Genomic DNA, 20931 nt, shown 5'->3' with positions numbered 1-20931 from the left:
TTCAAAAAATCTTTTTTTTTTTGGAAAAAATTCCAACAGTTTGCAACACCGTGGTGATTCGAACCCCGGTCTCCTGTGATCAGTCAAGCTCTCACACCATGAGCACTGACCACTAGGCCACGAGGATCTCACACAAACAACTGTTCGTTTGTTATATTTATAGAAAACGTGAAATCACGTTATTTGAAAAAAAAAAAAGAAAGAAACCACATATTGGTTAAAATTTTCACTTTTAAAAGTTCTTATCTCTAATATAAGGCCGAATAAACAGAGAATAGTGAAATAAATCATATATCGCACATTATAAAGGGTCAAATCAATTCTGGGTAAGGAAAAAATGCTTAATTTAAGTTAGACTATATTTATAAACATATTTAAAAATTATAGAAACCCTATTAAAATCACCCCAAAACATTACTTTACAAAACAAAATATAATGCAACAATAAGACAGACAGGATAAATGCTAGAACTGATCACTCAGTGGATGCTTCTGCTTCTGTTTATGGTCCACAGCCATTTTATTATTTATATTTTCATTTATTAAATGAAATTGAGGGTAAAACAACATTTTCACTATTTATCTGACAGTAAACAATGTAGGACTTTAATAGTCATTAGCTGCTAGTTTCACTATTTAAATGTGCAAGGATTGCAAAGTTGGTGTGTATGTAAAAACAATTTTACCTCAATCAGGTGACAAGGTGTCTAATATCACAAAGCTCATAAAGGTGTCATAAAGAAGCAGAAGCATCAGAGATTCAGACATCTTTTAACTCAGAAAATAAGCTTATTCAATGTCTACACCACACTAAAACACCAGCAGAGAAAAACACAACTGCTTATTGAGTGTACCTAAGCTTTAGAAGAATCACCATCCTGAATTCACATAACAAGGTTCTCATCAAGAACAACATGTAAACAAAGTACGTTTTAAACCGTCGTAAAATGCAATATAATGAGCGCTAACGAGTTTAAAAGAGAAACGGAGTAATTGTGTGAAGTTACTTACAGGTGAGTCGCGTGACATCCTTGATGCTTGACAACAGCGTGTCGTTTGTGCTGCTGAGCTGAAATACATGTTGTTGAGTGACAGTCTGTAACTGAGCTGTCATCTGCAGTAACTGTAATTTAATGGCCTTAAAGCATAAATAATCAGTCGTGTCGAGGCGGCTGTCATCAGTGTCATGTTGTTGATGAGGCTCTAAAGGTGTCACAGTCACGCTGAACGTCAAAGCCGCAGACGCCGCCTAGTGGAGCGGAAGTGAATCAGTGTCAGTAGTTTTAATGCATGAAAACAAACTAGAAGTGTGTCGTTGGAGACGGGATGCGTTTTAAGTTGTATATATTATAAATTACGTCTGTGATCTTCCTTAAATTGTCTCAAACAGCAGATAAGAATTTAACCTAACGGATGATCAGCTTCTCAACAGAAGGGGTAAGAGAAAAATAATGAAATGTCCAATGTGTTGAACTGCAGTAGGCATATAGCACATGGCCGAAATGTAAACACAAACAGTAGAAGAGACAAGAGGTCTTGCAGTACTATTTTACTATTTGTTTGTGCTTCAAATATAACATTTTTGAGTTATGTTTATTATTTAAGTTCAGAATCAATAATTTATTTCATGTTCTGATATTTGCACACTTGTAAAGTCTATTTTTAAACAACTCATTTTCCAGCTCCTCCTTGTGGACATGAAGCATATCTTACAGAACTGAACCACACACAGGGAAAATGACTCTTACTGACTAACGTAGATTGCATGGAGAAATGCTGCATTACTGATTATTTTTCTGTTTGCAGCATGATTCTCACATTTTTTAACATTAAACAATTTTTTTTGCTGACTTATTGCAAAAGTTGATTGAGCACTTTTACCAGCAGGGCATTAGGTTGTCTAAATGTTGCATTCCTTTATTATTTCTCAGTTTCCATCAAGTTCATCCATCAGTGCCGCAAGTTTCTCTTAAGAAGAAGAGTTTAAATTAATAAAAGTTTTGTTATAAACATTTGTTAAAAAATTGTCAGCTGTTGCTTATAATTGTATAAGTGTTTTTTTATCATTTTAAGTTAGATGACTAATTGCAAAAGTGAATATTTGAGCACTTTTAACAGCATACAGCAGCAGAAAGGCAGTGAGTTGTCTAAATGTTGCAGTGTTCATGGTAATCAAGTGTGCATCTCTGTTCATTATGCAGATACTAATATTTTATTTCTGCTTACAAGCAGATTTCTGCAATATTTTAAACAGTTCAAAGCTTTGTTAAGACTGGTAAATTTTTATTTTAATGGCATTTAAAATAAAAATCCTCAAATTTTTCCATGTACTTTCAGAAAAGATCTCAGTCCACACTATGCGAGTGAAATGGAGTCCAGCTTGAAATGCAAGTGGTTGCTCTTGCTCTGATTATACTGCCTCTTGTGCATGCAGCTTCAGTAAAACAGCAGAATTTAATGTTAATTAGTTACACAACTTGAATGCTTATTTCAGATGCTAATCGACAGTAAGAATTTTGCCGGATTAACATTCAGTTAAACCATTTTAAAACTTGCCCAATTTAAGTGGTTTTAAAGTTAATATGATTTTCAATTACTGTTTTTAAAAAGGTTGATCCATTGGATAAAAAAAACATGCCAACTGCACATTTCAGTCAAGATGCACATAGAAAACATTGTCACTAACACATAGTAGGCACATTAATGGGTAGGCTGTAATTTTCTGTTTATGTATTATGGACAGTTTTCAAAAATCAGCAATCAAAGGACATTCCCAATGCCAATGAAAGAATGTGCCGATACTATTATTGCATTTTTTAAAAATTCTATAATTACTTTTTTTTTTTTTACTTTAAATTTAATTTCTTTATTTAATATTTTCCCTTAACATACAATTATGGGCTTCTAATTTTTTGACTGTTACTGCAAGTTATTTTGTTCCTCGATATTTCGCTTCAGAGCTGACTAATCGACTGTATATACACAAATATAATATTGTAAGCCATCCTAAAAAATATCAATTGAAAAGAGAGGATTGTGAGGGTGTGCTCATATTAACTGTTTCTGTGCTGTTTTGGTTCAGAAAATCTTTTTCAGAATTGATCAAATGTGATGTGATTTTAAATTAAATCACAATTACTGATGAACACAATCTGACTAAACTAACATTTCACACTCACAATATGCCATGGGTATTATTGCACAGGTTGAAGACATGAACTTCTGTCCTGAAATTCTCCTTTGTCTTAATGCACCTCTAAATTCCTGTGGTAAAACTGATAAATACTTGTAGATGAACTCAATGGCAAGCTCACAGTGTTAACATGCATAAAAAAACAAGTCATCAGTCTGTCTGGTGTATATGCTGTATATTCTGATAAGTATATGTTGTTTGCACGTATTGATGCATAATTCTAATGTAGATCTCCTCTGTCAGCTCATTTAGACTGTTGTCATGTTCCCCTATTGCTGAACTCACTGTCAGACCTTCAGAGAAACATGTGAATCAGTTGTTGTGACTGTAGTTTTACTGTATCTAATAATCTAGGCCTGATGTTTGTCATTTGCTTTTCATGAAAACCATCAAATATAAAACGATATTCACTGCTTAATGTCTGTCTTTGCTCTGCAGACTAAAGGATGTGTGTGGAGCATCACACACATCCAGCAGAGGCATGTGGACAGACATCGACTATGATGATGCTCATCTGCTGAAGGACAGGTCAGACTTCTTCTCACTGGGTCTTTTTCACAGATGCGGTACAGTGACTGTTGTGTATTGATACTCCTGCTGTAATGCAGCTAGGCGTCAACTTTCACTACTCCATTGATAAGTTTACCAGCATTTACAGCACATTCTCAGACATTTTCCGTCTTGTGGACCTTGCAAGTCTATAGATTTGTGCATAGTTTCTTTTGCATTAAGGGAGCCTAATCACGCTCCATAAACTCCTGGCCAAACAGTGTTTATTTCTTTATTACCTGTGTATGTTCTCTAGAGCAGGGGTCTTAAACTGCCGGCCCGCAGGCCATTTACGCCCCGCCCTCCTTCTCCCTCCGGCCCGCAACTGACATCAAAAAAATAACAAGATTCGGCTCACCAAAACATATATTTTTGAACCACTATCATTGTTGTGCAGTTTCATCTAGCCACTTGTGGTTTTGACCCACCTCCTAGTCGGCATTTACAGCACTGCATTCGGATTCGTTTTACTTATGGTCGAGAGTAACACACGTGTTTTATTCCTGGGGCTGATTTAAACGTTAAGATATATGTCTGTAAGTGCTCTAGTTTTACTAACGCTTTATTTTTGCAAATATTCAAGGGTCGTTTGATTATTATCAGTTTGATACCACTTGTATTTTGTTGTACAAACATTTCTTCATGGCTTACACTTTATGCTGGTGGTGTAACACATGATCATTGGGCTAATATTCGATTCAAATGGTCTCGTTTAATAGATTTTCCTCATTTGCTTATTAGGGTTTGCATAAAAGCTATGTACATTAGTAAAATTGTACTGCTGGTTGAATTGAACGTGTTAATATAAACGTGAATATGTACATACTTTTCCCGTTATAGTTTTACAAAAAAAGAAAGATATTAAGAAAGAACAGTTGCCAGTAAAGTCACTTATGTTACCCAAACTGCCTTCTGCTGTTCTTACGCTATTGCACAATACAATTGGTTGGGTCAGAATAATAATTATCATTTTGCCTATTATTTGTAGTAATTAGTAGTATTTGTAGTATTTAATAGCAATTTAAACTACCCCTTCAATAAGTACAACAAGAAACAAAAAGCTAGTTTTGACTGCATAGTCTCTGTGTAAGAATGACTAACACAGAGTGTAATGACTAGTGTTAATGTGTGTTAACACTCGGCCATACACACAACCACAGGTGTATTTTAGCAGCTGATTTGCGACACGATAAACGTGCTGATTTGCATTATCACTGGTGACAAGTAATGCTTGAAATATAAAGGTTGTGTCTTGTTTTAAGATGCATCAATTACATTCGGTTTCCACTTTTTTCTTGCACTTAAATGTTAAAACGGCCTTCATATGAATGGTCAGTCATTGAAATGGCCCCCCACCACTTTGAGTTTGAGACCCCTGCTGTAGAGTGTAGATTTGCAAACACTTCTCGGATTGATCTTTATTTTAATTTCACAACAAACTGATCCAGCAGGAAACTGCTGAATCAACAGAAACTGTTTATTTTCAGTAATCTACTATTACTTTGCAATACTTGTGTAGCTTGCCTTGTGGTTATGTTACCTGTGTGTTTGGTTTATGCCGTTTGCAGCATGCTTGTGGATGTTATATGGTGGTAGAATGAGCATCTGCTTCACGCTGAAGTGGAGAGTTTGTAAAAACAGCAACAAGATGATTACGCAGTGAATGACATTACAATATTAAGTATCAGCATTCAGTATGGCATGCTACCTCCTTTGACTACTCCTATTTCTTGTAAACTACTCTTGACCCTACTAAGTATAGAAATAATAATTAAGGCACCATGTTACTTTATGGATTGTTACTTATCTTTGAGATTAAATATGTCATTTTTGTGAAAGAACTAATAACCTTTCTTGAGTTTTGTGTGTGAAAACATTGCATGAAGGTCCACTGAGGTAAAAGTTTTCAAGAAGGTTGTGAAACTGCTTTACTCCAGAAGTATTGATGCACAACAATCCCTGTACCGGATGTGCTGAAAATGGCCTCTTGTGTTCTTTAACATGTCAGTTACCATCGTTTCTTTTTTTGAGGGAAGCAAATGTTTTCAGCACTTTTTTGTTTGCTTTTTTCCAGGCAAAAGCAAAACTGCTGGACACAGTTCTAGAGCTCAGATTGGATGCTACAACCCCAAACGCCTTCTCACTCACTGTTCAACTGTTGTGTTCCCTGTATTTATACAAAAAACTGCTGAAGTTCCAGGCCCAAAATGCTGAGTTTGGTCTTGAGTTGCTCAGAGCCAGACAAAACCTCATCTTCATCTACGCAGCGGAGCCACCATCCACGGCTTTCATGTTGAGTGCTGCTGTTGGAGACACTTTTTAATGTAATTTGTGTTTATACAGCGCATTTGTCATGTATGGCCATACACCCAAAGCGCTTTACAGTCATGAGGGGGGTCTCTCCACACCACCACCAGTGTGCAGCATCCACTTGGATGATGCGACGGCAGCCAGAGGACAACGGCGCCAGTGCGCTCACCTCACACCAGCTATAAGGGGGGTGGAGAGACAGTGATAGAGCCAATTCGGTGGATGGGGATGATTGGGAGGCCATGATGGGTAAGCGCCAATGGAGGGAATTTGGCCAGGACACTTTGATGGATGTAAAGCAGCTTAAGGGTTTAACATAAGCAATAAAGGGATTTGAACTCAGTACTCAATGAGTATCATGATTAATGATATTATAGTTTATTATTATTATTATATGTTAGTTTTTTTTATTTTAACAATAATATTTGATTAGTTTTAAGATTAGTAGTAATATTTGTTAGTTTCATATATAGATTAGCAGTTGTTTTGTTTTAGTTTTACAGAGTTAACAGAACATGTCCACTGTCAACCAGAGCATAGTTTAGTGACACAAAAGGTTTAGTTTATATATTTAGTGTATATATATATATATATATATATATATATATATATATATATATATATATATATATATATATATATAAACATGAGGAATTCTGACAAACCTCTGTAGTGGCTATTTTCTGTAAAGAGGCTTTCTCTGTGGTAGAGAAGACAAAGTCTTACCCAAATTGCCAGTCATACAGCAATGCAGGTTTCTGCAGAGTGTGAGACACTGAAACAGAGTGTGTTCTCTTTTTATCCAGTTTGTAATGCACTCAAGGCCATCAGTAACATACAGGATGAATCACAGTTACATCAGCGCTCAAACTTTATTTTTGACCATCTATATTTCAGTCTTACCTCCCACCCGAACATATAGCTTGTCAAATCACCATGTACATATCCAGATTTATCTGATGATAAACATGTTAAACTGGTCACACTTGGTATAACTTAAACAGTACATTCATGGAAGAATAAAAAAACAGACATTTATAAAGTATATTAATGAGTATATAAAATGACGGTAAGATGCATAAAATAAATTTTCCACCACTATTTTTTATATAAAAGACACATTTATATGTTTATATGCAGCTTAACATGCCTAGTTTATATTTTATTTGGCAAATGAAGAAAATACAGAGCAGATGTTTGTTTTTTGTAAATCAACATGTGCTTGAAATGTGCATCCCTGACGTTGTCCAACAGCTGCAGGTGGGTTTTTCTGTCATAGAATGAGTGTTTATTAAATCTGAAAATAATCATTTATGTTTGCTAATTCTCTTGTTTCAGCTAGCTTTACTGTCTCTTGTTAATTTGTTTTAATTTTATTTTATTGTGAATTTTTATTATGATTTTATTGACCAATTGTTTTAGTTTCCTATAATAAAAGTGTTTAAAGTTTAATAAATAGGTTTAAAGTTGCTGTTTTTTTTTTTTTTTTTTAATGATATTGTTAACAGTTAACAGCACTTGTTTTAATAAATGGTATGAAATACTCTTTATTGCTTTTCTTCTCTCAGCACAGTAGTTCAGAAACACAATCTAAAGCAGATGTCACTGAAATTAATCCCCATTAAAACACTTGCTCAATGAGCTCTGGGGTTGAAGACTGGAGACTCAGTGGCTCAGCTAATAAAGTGTGGTGTGTAAGTCAAGAAGACGTAAGTTCAAATCTCATTATTGCTTGTGTTGAAACCATGAGCTGCAGTAAATTCATTAAAGTGTCTGAAACAGTTAGTGTGTAAACAGCAGTGGCTCCACTGACTAAAACACACCTTAACTGAACTAAGATTGCAATGAAGTCACAGGTTCGAGCCCAGCAGTGTGACTTTAGTGGTTGTATTGTTTATTCACAAGGCACATGACAGGTGAAGAGTCAAATATAACTTCTTTCAGATGTTCAGGAGCAAGATCTGTGGTATAGAGGTAGATACACTGCTATGTTGGATTGGAGGTCACTTGTTCAAATCCAGCCAGATTGATGTGTTGGTACTATTGTTATAGCATTTACTCAGATAGGGGCAGTCTATCTCATAAGACAGAGCTGATAATCTCAAAAGCTCAACTTTAGAGGATGAGTATGCAGATAATAGTGTAAAATTATGTTTTCAGTAACTGACCAAAGTGAAACTACGTTTTTTGGAAGCGGAAGTGCAGTTCTTCATCCGCTCCACTAGGCGGCGCGAGCGGCTTCACGTCCTGTCTGACTCACAGCTTCAGGTGTTTGTTTGACAACAAGGAGCGCGTGATGACAGACACCAAAACAAAACACGCGCAGTTTGATTTAAATACAAATTTACAGATGACAGCTTAGCGACAGACTCTTAATGTGTTTAAACAGCACATATTCCAGCTCAACAGCAAATTAAAGCAGCGGAATCTGCGATAAAGTGCAGGAATGGAGTGAAGAGACTCACCTGTAAGTGTCATTTCTCTTTAAGTCATTGTTTTGCTTGTACAATCACTGACATGAGCTGTGGAACAGTCTTTACATTTAATTTTTTTAAAGTCATTGATATGTAGTTTAAATGGTGTCATTATAACAGGACTCGTCTGTCAGGTCATATGTTGTGATGGATCAAATGTGTTGAACACTGACAATCAAAGCTGATTTTGATGCTGTCTTTAATGTAAATGTTTTAAAAAGTGCCATCAGGCAAAAACGCATGCATGATGCTTGTCTCAGCCTCCTTGAAATATCTGATTGTTTACATGTTTCTTGCTAATGTCATGGTAAGACTGTTTATAGTTTTTTAAAATGAGTATAAATAAGATATTTCTAGAGTAAAGAGGCATAAATCTGGACTTATGCTTGTAAAAAAAGTCAATTAAAGTGCTTTTGTAGAGCTGCAGTTTTTAATACTGTACCTGTCAACTAGACAATATCTATATATCTGTACATGTGATCTTCTGTTTATGAGCTGTTATGTTGATGATGAAGTGATGAACTCTGGTGTTTTAGATGTGTTTTCTGCTGTTAAGTGTTCAATTGTGTGTTTCCTCTCCAGAATGAAGGTTGTGTTTGGACTGTTCAGCCAACAGAATCAGAGCTCTGGGACATTTGACAGCCATGGACTGTAAGGATGGACGTCTGCTGCTGGACAGGTGAGACCCGCACCTTGTGTTTGAGGTTTGGTGTGTCGGTTACCATCATTTTCTTTCTGGAGGGTCGTCCCTCTGGAAAGGAAATGATGGTAACCGAAACGGGAGGAGAAGGGACGAGGGTCCAGATTTTTATACAGCTAAATTTATTTTGTGGTAAAAAGCAGCATAACCCCTGCTGTACATGGCCCCGTAGGTCAGAGTGGGACCCGACCCATCCCACCCCTTCTTTCACACCACATTCACACATATCGCAGTGATCTGGCTGGGATTGAACCAGCGACCTCTTAACCCACAAGGCATTGCTCTACCACTGAGCCACAGATCACATAAAGAAAGATGTGCTGGAACTCATATTTGACTAATATTTCACTGCCTGATGTGCAATAAAGGAGCAGAGCTGGGCTTTGAACCCAAGTCTTTACAACAGTCTTCAGCATGGAGAACATGTGTTCAGCCAGTAGCACCACTGTGGCTTTCACTCTTGGTTGAGGAGTTTAGCAAAGTTTGTCAGATATAATGCCACTTATTTCATCAATGCAATAACGAGATTTGAACCCAGGACTTCTTAATGGTAACACAAAGCTGTAACCACTGAGCCACAGATCTCTTGTAGGAACACATGCTGGAATTTATATTTCACTCTGATTTTATATTATTCTGTTAAAACATCAAAAAGCTGAAGCAGGATTTGAACTCACAACTCCAGCATCAGAGAACATGTGTTTAACCACTTGCACCACTGTGACTTCCATGTGAGAGCCGGTGTTTGTTTGAATTAGACTGTCAGCATAGCTTGACGCTTGTTAGTTGAAGGTCCTTCATTAACAGCCCCAGGTGTTTTGAATAAGGTTGGAGGTGAACTGGAGAGTGGATCTTCAGGATCAGGATTTTTCCTTTTAGTGCTTAATTTTTCGTGTATTAATGCAGATCCACATATTGTCCACAAGACGGAGCTCAAACACTGATTTGTTCTCATGCATCAACGCATTTAATGGCAGCTTCATTTAAAACAGAGATGAAAGTCATCAGATCAGTGTTTCAGCTCCATCTTGTGGCCAATATGTGGATCTGCATTCATACACGAAATCTGAATTAAATCGAGCCTTTTTTTCTCTCAAGCAGTTGTCTGATCCTGATCCTGTAGATCCACTCTCCAGTTCACCTCCAACCTGATTCAAAACACCTGAGGCTGATAATGAAGGACCTTCAGCTAACAAGAAGCTTCAAGCTTATTAGTTGTGCATCTGACATCTTAAGGTCATCTCAAAATTACTCGGACAGCAGAAATAACTTTGTTACACATACTTACACAGATAATAGACTGAAATGATTAGATTATCAGGAGCTGAATAAAAAAGTGTGTGAAAATCTCCTGCCCTTATTACAGGCTCTGTGTCTCAGTGGATATTCAGCTGCACTCTCTGTGCTCAAGTCTGGAAATTAAACCTTACTTTTAAATATGACTCATGGGTTTAAATGTCACTTTTAAATGTGAAGATAGATGTCCTAAAATGTAACAAAGTCTCCAAAACACCAGCATTTAGCACGAAAGTCACAGTGGTGCATCTGGTTAGACGTGTTCACTGTTGTGGGTTCAAATCCCTCTTTAAATGATGCTAAATATGTTATTAGATCTGACAACAAGTCAAACACATGTGCTTTCAGTGTTGTAGGCACAGTGGTGCATGTGGTTATAGACATGGTTTCAGGGTGATGGAGTTAGAGATTCAAATCCTGTTTCAGCCTCTTTTAACAGGATTGTTGTAAAATCAGAGTGAAATATAAGTTCCACCATAAACACAGCCCACATATTTGTGGCTCAGTGGTTAAAGTGCTGCATTAATATTAAGAAGTCCTGTGTTCAAGTCTCAAATATATTAAATGAACAGCATTTCATCAGACAAACTTTGCTAAACTCCTCAAACATCTGTGAAAGCCACAGTGGTGCTCCTGTCAGAACACATGTTCTCCATGGTATAGGCTGTAGTAGAGACTTGGATTCAAAGCCCAGCTCTGCTCATTTATTGCACACCCGGAAGTAAAATAATAGTTAAATATAAATTCAAGCATGTCATCCTTCGTGAGATCTGTGGCTCAGTGGTAGAGCAATGCCTCATGGGTTAAGAGGTTGCTGGTATAATCCCAACCAGATTGCTGTGATATGTGTGAATCTTCTCTTGATGATTGAATCAAGGGTCCAAATCCTCCTTCTGCCTGTTTTAACAGAATGATTGTAAAAGCAGAGTGAAATATAATTCCCAGCATGTGTACAGACAACAGATCTGTGGCTCAGTGGTTAGAGAGTTGTGTTGCAAGTAAGAAGTCCTGGGTTCAAATATCATTATTGCACACATGAAATAAACGCCATTATATCTGACAAACTTTGCTTAACTCCTCAACCAAGAGTGAAAGCCACAGTGGCGCTACTGGCTGAACACATGTTCTCCATGCTGAAGACTATCATAAAGACTTGGGTTCAAAGCCCAGCTCTGCTCCTTTATTGCACATCAGGCAGTGAAATATTAGTCAAATATGAGTTCCAGCACATCTTTATTTATGTGATCTGTGGCTCAGTGGTAGAGCAATGCCTCATGGGTGAAGAGGTCGCTGGTTCAATCCCAGCCAGACCACTGCGATATGTGTGAATGTGGTGTGAAAGAAGGGGTGGGATGGGTCGGGTCCCACCCTGACCTACGGGGCCATGTACAGCAGGGGTTATGCTGCTTTTTACCACAAAATAAATTTAGCTGTATAAAATTCTGGACCCCCGTCCCTTCTCCTCCCGTTTCGGTTACCATCATTTCCTTTCCAGAGGGACGACCCTCCAGAAAGAAAATGATGGTAACCGACACACCAAACCTCAAACACAAGGTGCGGGTCTCACCTGTCAAGCAGCAGACGTCCATCCTTACAGTCCATGGCTGTCAACTGTCCCAGAGCTCTGATTCTGTTGGCTGAACAGTCCAAACACAACCTTCATTCTGGAGAGGAAACACACAAATGAACATTTAACAGCAGAAAACACATCTAAAACACCAGAATTCATCACTTCATCATCAACATAACAGCTTATAAACAGAAGATCACATGTACAGATATACAGATATTGTCTAGTTGACAGGTACAGTATTAAACACTGCAGCTGTTCAAAACCAAATCAGTTCACCTTTTTAACAAGCATTTAACAAGCAAGTTAACAAGCTGTTCCACAGCTCATGTCAGTCACTTTACAAGCAAAGCAATGACTTAAAGAGAAATGACACTTACAGGTGAGTCTCTTCACTCCATTCCTGCACTTTATCGCAGATTCCGCTGCTTTAATTTACTGTTGAGCTGGAATATGTGCTGTTTAAACACATTAAGAGTCTGTCGCTAAGCTGTCATTTGTAAATTGTGTATTTAAATCAAACTGCACGCGTTTTGTTTAGGTGTCTGTCATGACGCGCTCCTTGTTGTCAAACAAACACCTGAAGCTGTGAGTCAGACTGGACGCGAAGCCGCTCGCGCCGCCTAGTGGAGCGGGTGAAGAACTGCACTTTCGCTTCAGTGAACTCGATCAGGCTAAACTGGGGCTTGATTTTCGTAAATTTGCAAACTAATCTATGATTTATTTAGGATCTGAAGAAGCTGATGTGGTAAGGTAGTGGTATAACAAAAGCCTCAAGTGTAAACACTGAAAACAGGACAAAAGATTTCCAGAGGCTCGTTTAGTCTGTGTCTCTGTGCAGCTTTATTTCTAACAGATGCATGAGAGCAGATCAGTGCTTCAGCTCCATCTTGTGGACAATAAGAGGACCTGCATTAATACATGAAAAGTGAATTAAATCAAGACTTTTCTTTTCTCGAGCGCTTGTCTAATCCTGATCCTGAAGATCCACTTCAGTATTTCACCTCCAGCCTGATCAATAACACCTGATGCTGTTAATTAAAGTCTTTCAGATCACAAGAAGCTTCAAGGCGAATGAGACTCTTGTTTTTATTTCAAATAACTTGAATAAATGAATGTTTACGAATGATGTTTGTGTTATCAGTTTAATGAATTATTATTTCTGCATGTGACACTTTAAAGCAATCCAAAAATGAGTCTTGAACAGTTGAAACACTTTAGTTTTATTAAAGAGTAAAGACTGGAGACTCAGTGGCTCAGCATTAAAGTGTGGTGTGTTAGTCAAGAAGACGTGAGTTCAAATCTCATTATTGCTTGTGTTGAAACCATGAGCTGCAGTAAATTCATCAAAGTGTCTGAAACAGTGTACAGTTAATGTGTAAACAGCAGTGGCTCCACTGACTAAAACACACCTAAACTGAACTAAGATTGCAATGAAGTCACAGGTTCGAGCCCAGCAGTGTGACTTAAGTGGTTGTATTGTTTATTCACAAGCACGTGACAGGTGAAGACTCAAATATAACTTCCTTCAGATGTTCAGGAGCAAGATCTGTGGTATAGAGGTAGAAGCACTGCTGTGTTGGATTGGAATTTGCTGTGTTGGTACTATTGTTATAGCATTTACTCATTTGGGACTCTTGCTCACAAGAGAGAGCTGATAATCTCAAAAGCTCAACTTTAGAGGATGAGTATGCAGATAATAAAGTGTAAAATCATATGTTTTCAGCAACTGACCAAAGTGAAACTACGTTTTTAGAAGCGGAAGTGCAGTTCTTCACCCGCTCCACGAGGCGGCGCGAGCGGCTTCGCGTCCAGTCTGACTAACAGCTTCAGGTGTTTGTTTGACAACAAGGAGCGCGTGATGACAGACACCAAAACAAAACGCGTGCAGTTTGATTTAAATACACAATTTACAGATGACAGCTCAGCGACAGACTCTTAATGTGTTTAAACAGCACATATTCCAGCTCAACAGCAAATTAAAGCAGCGGAATCTGCGATAAAGTGCAGGAATGGAGTGAAGAGACTCACCTGTAAGTGTCATTTCTCTTTAAGTCATTGTTTTGCTTGTACAATCACTGACATGAGCTGTGGAACAGTCTTTACATTTTATTTTTTTTTAAATCATTGATATGTAGTTTAAATGGTGTCATTATAACAGGACTCGTCTGTCAGTTCATATGTTGTGATGGATCAAATGTGTTGAACACTGACAATCAAAGCTGATTTTGATGCTGTCTTTAATGTAAATGTTTTAAAAAGTGCCATCAGGCAAAAACGCATGCATGATGCTTGTCTCAGCCTTCTTGAAATATCTGATTGTTTACATGTTTCTTGCTAATGTCATGGTAAGACTGTTTATAGTTTTTTTAAATGAGTATAAATAAGATATTTCTAGAGTAAAGAGGCATAAATCTGGACTTATGCTTGTTAAAAAAGTCAATTAAAGAGCTTTTGTTGAGCTGCAGTGTTTAATACTGTACCTGTCAACTAGACAATATCTATATTTATATGTGATCTTCTGTTTATGAGCTGTTACGTTGATGATGAAGTGATGAATTCTGGTGTTTTAGATGTGTTTTCTGCTGTTAAGTGTTCATTTGTGTGTTTCCTCTCCAGAATGAAGGTTGTGTTTGGACTGTTCAGCCTACAGAATCAGAGCTCTGGGACATTTGACAGCCATGGACTGTAAGGATGGACGTCTGCTGCTGGACAGGTGAGACCCGCACCTTGTGTTTGAGGTTTGGTGTGTCGGTTACCATCATTTTCTTTCTGGAGGGTCGTCCCTCTGGAAAGGAAATGATGGTAACCGAAACGGGGGGAGAAGGGACGAGGGTCCAGATTTTTATACAGCTAAATTTATTTTGTGGTAAAAAGCAGCATAACCCCTGCTGTACATGGCCCCGTAGGTCAGGGTGGGACCCGACCCATCCCACCCCTTCTTTCACACCACATTCACACATATCGCAGTGATCTGGCTGGGATTGAACCAGCGACCTCTTAACCCATGAGGCATTGCTCTACCACTGAGCCACAGATCACATAAAGAAAGATGTGCTGGAACTCATATTTGACTAATATTTCACTGCTTGGTGTGCAACAAAGGAGCAGAGCTGGGCTTTGAACCCAAGTCTTTATGATAGTCTTCAGCATGGAGAACATGTGTTCAGCCAGTAGCACCACTGTGACTTTCACTCTTGGTTGAGGAGTTTAGCAAAGTTTGTCAGATATAATGCCACTTATTTCATCAATGCAATAACGAGATTTGAACCCAGGACTTCTTAATGGTAACGCAAAGCTCTAACCACTGAGCCACAGATCTCTTGTAGGAACACATGCTGGAATTTATATTTCACTCTGATTTTATATTATTCTGTTAAAACATCAAAAAGCTGAAGCAGGATTTGAACTCACAACTCCAGCATCAGAGAACATGTGTTTAACCACTTGCACCACTGTGACTTCCATATGAGAGCCGGTGTTTGTTTGAATTAGACTGTGTCAGCATAGCTTGACGCTTGTTAGTTGAAGGTCCTTCATTAACAGCCCCAGGTGTTTTGAATAAGGTTGGAGGTGAACTGGAGAGTGGATCTTCAGGATCAGGATTTTTCCTTTTAGTGCTTAATTTTTCGTGTATTAATGCAGATCCACATATTGTCCACAAGACGGAGCTGAAACACTGATTTGTTCTCATGCATCAACGCATTTAATGGCAGCTTCATTTAAAACAGAGATGAAAGTCATCAGATCAGTGTTTCAGCTCCATCTTGTGGACAATATGTGGATCTGCATTAATACACGAAATCTGAATTAAATCGAGCCTTTTTTTCTCTCAAGCAGTTGTCTGATCCTGATCCTGTAGATCCACTCTCCAGTTCACCTCCAACCTGATTCAAAACACCTGAGGCTGATAATGAAGGACCTTCAGCTAACAAGAAGCTTCAAGCTTATTAGTTGTGCATCTGACATCTTAAGGTCATCTCAAAATTACTCGGACAGCAGAAATAACTTTGTCACACATACTTACACAGATAATAGACTGAAAGATTAGAATATCAGGAGCTGAATAAAAAAGTGTGTGAAAATCTCCTGCCCTTATTACAGGCTCTGTGTCTCAGTGGATAATCAGCTGCACTCTCTGTGCTCAAGTCTGGAAATTAAACCTTACTTTTAAATATGACTCATGGGTTTAAATGTCACTTTTAAATGTGAAGATAGATGTCCTAAAATGTAACAAAGTCTCCAAAACACCAGCATTTAGCACGAAAGTCACAATGGTACATCTGGTTAAACGTGTTCACTGTTGTGGGTTCAAATCCCTCTTTAAATGATGCTAAATATGTTATTAGATCTGACAACAAGTCAAACACATGTGCTTTCAGTGTTGTAGGCACAGTGGTGCATGTGGTTATAGGCATGGTTTTAGGGTGATGGAGTTAGAGGTTCAAATCCTGTTTCAGCCTCTTTTAACAGGATTGTTGTAAAATCAGAGTGAAATATAAGTTCCACCATAAACACATCCCACATATCTGTGGCTCAGTGGTTAGAGTGCTGCATTAATATTAAGAAGTCCTGTGTTCAAGTCTCAAATATATTAAATGAACAGCATTTCATCAGACAAACTTTGCTAAACTCCTCAAACATCTGTGAAAGCCACAGTGGTGCTACTGCCAGAACACATGTTCTCCATGGTATAGGCTGTAGTAGAGACTTGGATTCAAAGCCCAGCTCTGTTCATTTATTGCACACCCGGAAGTAAAATAATAGTCAAATATAAATTCCAGCATGTCATCCTGTGTGAGATCTGTGGCTCAGTGGTAGAGCAATGCCTCATGGTTTAAGAGGTTGCTGGTATAATCCCAACCAGATTGCTGTGATATGTGTGAATCTTCTCTTGATGATTGATTCAAGGGTCCAAATCCTCCTTCTGCCTGTTTTAACAGAATAATTGTAAAATCAGAGTGAAATATAATTCCCAGCATGTGTACAGACAACAGATCTGTGGCTCAGTGGTTAGAGAGTTGTGTTGCAAGTAAGAAGTCCTGGGTTCAAATCTCATTATTGCACACATTAAATAAACGCCATTATATCTGACAAACTTTGCTAAACTCCTCAACCTAGAGTGAAAGTCACAGTGGTGCTACTGGCTGAACACATGTTCTCCATGCTGAAGGCTGTCATAAAGACTTGGGTTCTAAGCCCAGCTCTGCTCCTTTATTGCACATCAGGCAGTGAAATATTAGTCAAATATGAGTTCCAGCACATCTTTCTTTATGTGATCTGTGGCTCAGTGGTAGAGCAATGCCTCATGGGTTTAGAGGTCGCTGGTTCAATCCCAGCCAGATCACTGTGATATGTGTGAATGTGGTGTGAAAGAAGGGGTGGGATGGGTCGGGTCCCACCCTGACCTACGGGGCCATGTACAGCAGGGGTTATGCTGCTTTTTACCACAAAATAAATTTAGCTGTATAAAATTCTGGACCCCCGTCCCTTCTCCTCCCGTTTCGGTTACCATCATTTCCTTTCCAGAGGGACGACCCCCCAGAAAGAAAATGATGGTAACCGACACACCAAACCTCAAACACAAGGTGCGGGTCTCACCTGTCCAGCAGCAGACGTCCATCCTTACAGTCCATGGCTGTCAAATGTCCCAGAGCTCTGATTCTGTAGGCTGAACAGTCCAAACACAACCTTCATTCTGGAGAGGAAACACACAAATGAACATTTAACAGCAGAAAACACATCTAAAACACCAGAGTTCATCACTTCATCATCAACGTAACAACTCATAAACAGAAGAAGATCACATGTACAGATATACAGATATTGTCTAGTTGACAGGTACAGTATTAAACACTGCAGCTGTTCAAAACCAAATCAGTTCACCTTTTTAACAAGCATTTAACAAGCAAGTTAACAAGCTGTTCCACAGCTCATGTCAGTGATTGTACAAGCAAAACAATGACTTAAAAGAGAAATGACACTTACAGGTGAGTCTCTTCACTCCATTCCTGCACTTTATCGCAGATTCCGCTGCTTTAATTTGCTGTTGAGCTGGAATATGTGCTGTTTAAACACATTAAGAGTCTGTCGCTAAGCTGTCATTTGTAAATTGTGTATTTAAATCAAACTGCACGCGTTTTGTTTTGGTGTCTGTCATCACGCGCTCCTTGTTGTCAAACAAACACCTGAAGCTGAGTCAGACAGGACGTGAAGTCGCTCGCGCCGCCTAGTGGAGCGGATGAAGAACTGCACTTTCGCTTCAGTGAACTGGATCAGGCTAAACTGGGGCTTGATTTTCGTAAATTTGCAAACTAATCTATGATTTATTTAGGATCTGAAGAAGCTGATGTGGTAAGGTAGTGGTATAACACAAGCCTCAAGTGTAAACACTGAGAACAGGACAAAAGATTTCCAGAAGCTCGTTTAGTCTGTGTCTCTGTGCAGTTTATCTGTTTCACATCTGTCTTAAGTGTTCACTTAAACTTGTTTTGTTTTGATGTCACTGTGCACATTAAAAGTAGCATTTGACTTAATTATTGTGTGCAAACGGCATGTTTGGAGATATGAATGTGTTTAAATGGAGATTGCTTTCAATTTATTTAAACTGATGATAATAATGACAAGTAAACATTAACTGGCAGCTTTATTTCTAACAGATGCATGAGAGCAGATCAGTGCTTCAGCTCCATCTTGTGGACATTAAGAGGACCTGCATTAATACATGAAAACTGAATTAAATCAAGACTTTTCTTTTCTCGAGCGCTTGTCTAATCCTGATCCTGAAGATCCACTTCAGTATTTCACCTCCAGCCTGATCAATAACACCTGATGCTGTTATTAAAGTCTTTCAGATCACAAGAAGCTTCAAGGCGAATGAGACTCTTGTTTTTATTTCAAATAACTTGAATAAATGAATGTTTACGAATGATGTTCGTGTTATCAGTTTAATGAATTATTATTTCTGCATGTGACATTTTAAATCAATCCAAAAATGAGTCTCGAACAGTTGAAACACTTTAGTTTTAATAAAGAGTAAAGACTGGAGACTCAGTGGCTCAGCATTAAAGTGTGGTGTGTTAGTCAAGAAGACGTGAGTTCAAATCTCATTATTGCTTGTGTTGAAACCATGAGCTGCAGTAAATTCATCAAAGTGTCTGAAACAGTGTGCAGTTAGTGTGTAAACAGCAGTGGCTCAACTGACTAAAACACACCTAAACTGAACTAAGATTGCAATGAAGTGAGAGGTTTGAGCACAGCAGTGTGACTTTAGTGGTTGTATTGTTTATTCACAAGGCACATGACAGGTGAAGACTCAAATATAACTTCTTTCAGATGTTCAGGATCAAGATCTGTGGTATAGAGGTAGATACACTGCTATGTTGGATTGGAATTTGCTGTGTTGGTACTATTGTTATAGTATTTACTCATATAGGGACTCTTGCTCGCAAGAGAGAGCTGATAATCTCAAAAGCTCAACTTTAGAGGATGAGTATGCAGATAATAAAGTGTAAAATTATATGTTTTCAGTAACTGAACAAAGTGAAACTACGTTTTTAGAAGCGGAAGTGCAGTTCTTCACCCGCTCCACGAGGCGGCGCGAGCGGCTTCGCGTCCAGTCTGACTCACAGCTTCAGGTGTTTGTTTGACAACAAGGAGCGCGTGATGACAGACACCAAAACAAAACACGCGCAGTTTGATTTAAATACAAAATTTACAGATGACAGCTCAGCGACAGACTCTTAATGTGTTTAAACAGCACATATTCCAGCTCAACAGCAAATTAAAGCATCGGAATCTGCGATAAAGTGCAGGAATGGAGTGAAGAGACTCACCTGTAAGTGTCATTTCTCTTTAAGTCATTGTTTTGCTTGTACAATCACTGACATGAGCTGTGGAACAGTCTTTACATTTAATTTTTTTAAGTCATTGATATGTAGTTTAAATGGTGTCATTATAACAGGACTCGTCTGTCAGTTCATATGGTGTGATGGATCAAATGTGTTGAACACTGACAATCAAAGCTGATTTTGATGCTGTCTTTAATGTAAATGTTTTAGAAAGTGCCATCGGGCAAATAAGCATGCATGATGCTTGTCTCAGCCTCCTTGAAATATCTGATTGTTTACATGTTTCTTGCTAATGTCATGGTAAGACTGTTTATAGCTTTTTTTAAATGATTATAAATAAGATATTTCTAGAGTAAAGAGGCATAAATCTGGACTTATGCTTGTTAAAAAAGTCAATTAAAGTGCTTTTGTTGAGCTGCAGTGTTTAATACTGTACCTGTCAACTAGACAATATCTATATATCTGTACATGTGATCTTCTGTTTATGAGCTGTTATGTTGATGATGAAGTGATGAATTCTGATGTTTTAGATGTGTTTTCTGCTGTTAAGTGTTCATTTGTGTGTTTCCTCTCCAGAATGAAGGTTGTGTTTGGACTGTTCAGCCTACAGAATCAGAGCTCTGGGACATTTGACAGCCATGGACTGTAAGGATGGACGTCTGCTGCAGGACAGGTGAGACCCGCACCTTGTGTTTGAGGTTTGGTGTGTCGGTTACCATCATTTTCTTTCTGGAGGGTCGTCCCTCTGGAAAGGAAATGATGGTAACCGAAATGGGGGGAGAAGGGACAGGGGTCCAGATTTTTATACAGCTAAATTTAATTTTGTGGTAAAAAGCAGCATAACCCCTGCTGTACATGGCCCCGTAGGTCAGAGTGGGACCCGACCCATCCCACCCTTTCTTTCACACCACATTCACACATATCGCAGTGATCTGACTGGGATTGAACCAGCAACCTCTTAACCCATGAGGCAGTGCTCTACCACTGAG

At 38.4% G+C, this 20931-nt stretch overlaps 4 long non-coding RNA genes across 5 annotated transcripts; 2 read left to right on the top strand and 2 right to left on the bottom strand.

Moving 5' to 3' along the window:
• Window positions 1-1232: 1232 nt before the first annotated feature.
• LOC147844691 (uncharacterized) lies at window positions 1233-7595 on the top strand. Its single transcript, XR_015483040.1, has 4 exons — window positions 1233-1437; window positions 3632-3721; window positions 5817-6628; window positions 6726-7595. It is a non-coding gene; the product is annotated as an uncharacterized LOC147844691 (long non-coding RNA).
• Window positions 7596-8312: 717 nt separating this feature from the next.
• On the top strand, window positions 8313-10667 carry LOC147844690 (uncharacterized). The gene is made up of 3 exons (XR_015483056.1): window positions 8313-8519; window positions 9109-9205; window positions 10328-10667. It is a non-coding gene; the product is annotated as an uncharacterized LOC147844690 (long non-coding RNA).
• LOC141381612 (uncharacterized) lies at window positions 10011-12680 on the bottom strand. Of its 2 annotated transcripts, none has more exons than XR_015483059.1 (3): window positions 12473-12680; window positions 12090-12186; window positions 10011-11419 (listed from the first exon to the last, which is right to left on the bottom strand). It is a non-coding gene; the product is annotated as an uncharacterized LOC141381612 (long non-coding RNA). The 2 variants fall into 2 exon arrangements; XR_015483058.1 differs by having other exon boundaries at window positions 10661-11487; window positions 12065-12186.
• Window positions 12681-16808: 4128 nt separating this feature from the next.
• Window positions 16809-18288, bottom strand: LOC141381614 (uncharacterized). Its single transcript, XR_015483055.1, has 3 exons — window positions 18081-18288; window positions 17694-17790; window positions 16809-17023 (listed from the first exon to the last, which is right to left on the bottom strand). It is a non-coding gene; the product is annotated as an uncharacterized LOC141381614 (long non-coding RNA).
• Window positions 18289-20931: the final 2643 nt, after the last annotated feature.

This window comes from Danio rerio, chromosome 4, assembly GCF_052040795.2.
Source record: "Danio rerio strain M-AB ecotype USA chromosome 4, GRCz13ab, whole genome shotgun sequence".
NCBI lineage: Eukaryota > Metazoa > Chordata > Actinopteri > Cypriniformes > Danionidae > Danio > Danio rerio.
The sequence above is the reverse complement of the archived record's forward strand: the minus strand, read 5'-3'. Positions and strand labels throughout refer to the sequence as shown.